Source organism: Dioscorea cayenensis, chromosome 3 (genome assembly GCF_009730915.1).
Source record: "Dioscorea cayenensis subsp. rotundata cultivar TDr96_F1 chromosome 3, TDr96_F1_v2_PseudoChromosome.rev07_lg8_w22 25.fasta, whole genome shotgun sequence".
Taxonomy (NCBI): domain Eukaryota; kingdom Viridiplantae; phylum Streptophyta; class Magnoliopsida; order Dioscoreales; family Dioscoreaceae; genus Dioscorea; species Dioscorea cayenensis.
Genome location: NC_052473.1, coordinates 17938842 through 17940946, shown reverse-complemented (window position 1 = coordinate 17940946; position 2105 = coordinate 17938842).

The window sequence follows — 2105 nt, the reverse complement described above, 5'->3', positions numbered from 1 at the left end:
TTTGAATGTTTTATAACATAAGCAGATATCGAATTATATAGCAAAGGAATTACCCCGTTCAAACCTTACTAGAAAAAAAAAAACCTAGTGGGAAAAAATCCTGATGAAAGAAAAAGAGTACACACACGATATATCTTCAACTGCTTTCTTGATTAAAGCACCAGAAAAGTAGGATAAAACCATGATGAAGAAAAAGTCACATTGGCGTGACTCCCCTTAGAGAACATTATGAAGATCACGCGTACAACAATCTTAGAACAAACTTCAAAAGTTATTCACGGGTAATGCCTTAGTGAATAAATCTCGGGATTTTCTTTGGTTGTATTTTGAATATGGATATATTGCATTTTTCAAGATCGCATGTGAAAAATAACATTGATATATGTTTTGTTACATAAACGCTGATGTATCTCTTTTCAATTGAGCTATTCAGAACTCTTACGCATAATATTGTTGGACTATCATACGGGACAACAAACCAGATTCTTGAATATGGTGTGTCGTTTGGTCTTAACCAAACACATTCATGACTCCGCTTTCTTGAATTTGCAAAGTGCTTTCGCATGATTTTGAAGCAGTAGCAGCCCATAGTTTGTCTCCCGAGCAGCCATGATATGGCCGCTCCACCACGTAGTCAAACACATAGCTTGGGTTGTGGTCGGACTTTGTGCGGTCGGATAAACACCCTTGATCCTGCGTATCTAACTAATTGTCTTTTTGATTCATGTGTGTGAGCCAATCTCACATCAATTGTCTCTCGAAGATAATGATGCATATGTTTAATACATTCCAATGTCTCCTGTTGACGCGAGCGTCATCTTGATAATAAAGTTATAGCAAAAGCTATATTTGGCAGAATCTGATTCAAGATACATCAAGGCACCAATTCTGGCCCTAAGATATGGTACTTGATGCCAAGTAATTCTTCGTTATCTTCCTGGTCGAAGGTCTTTATGAATATCGAGGGATCGAGCACATAGGGGTCATGCAATGGATATACTTTTACATCGTATTACGTCATTCGTGCAAAACCCTTCTACATGTATATGTTGATTAGTGGATAAAAACACCAGCTCCCCAAGTGCTTTCGAACTTCATGACGAAAGACAAAATTTGTTCTTCGGATGCTCGTTTCAAATCGTAAATAATTAGCACTATTTGCCAGCTCTTCCAGAGTTCCAGTAATTATATTTTAAATCATCGAGCATATACCCCAATTATCACATATCCTCTCGAGTTTCGTATTGAACACAAGCATGTAAAGTGAAATAGAGGTCAGCGCCCGAGTACCTCGCTAACAAATATTCACTAAGTCGACGTGATACTGCCATACGCGGATTTGTTTCCGACCATACTAAAGATCTTTGTAACTTAGTCGAATACGTGTCGGGAATTCGGGAATCGTATGTAATCTTGTGAATCTTGAGTCCTTCGACTTTCTATATATGTTATTATCTGGCTTGACCGTATATATGCAGCGATGAAGATGGGCCATCCGATGATTGCGTATAGAATTTTCATAGTGTATCGCAAGACTCACTAGATAATGCCAAGAAGCGTGATTGTATCTATTATGCGGAATATGTTTCTTACATAGTGCAAATCGATTTCTAGTGTATTTGCGAAAACCCTTGTGCGACAAGCCTTGCTTTATATCTATGACAATTCATCTCTATTTCGTCTGACAAATACCTATTTGTAACTAAATCGGTTTGGGCGTATCGCGTGGTGTTTTAGTTATGGATCCACTCCTCGCTGTGAGCAGGTTCAATGACTGCAGTGTATTGTATCCATTCTGGCTGATCATTTCTTTTTCTAGGCATTCTCTCGATAGATTTAGGGCTCATAATCCAGCATACTTTCGAAAAGATCGGTCATTACAGTATAATGCGAGATATCATCGACAATCGTTTCACTTTATGTCCCATTTTTCCCATTTGAGATGCTTACTTATGGAAATTTCTGATTTTCCTCTTCAATTTCAAGATCTTGAACTTCTTCGGAAGTTTGAGCATTATTTATTCAATGTTTATTTTGCTCTGCATTCTCTTTTATGATCTTTTTGTTTCCTTTTCTTTAGAGTTTTTATCTTTTGAACGAGTTGG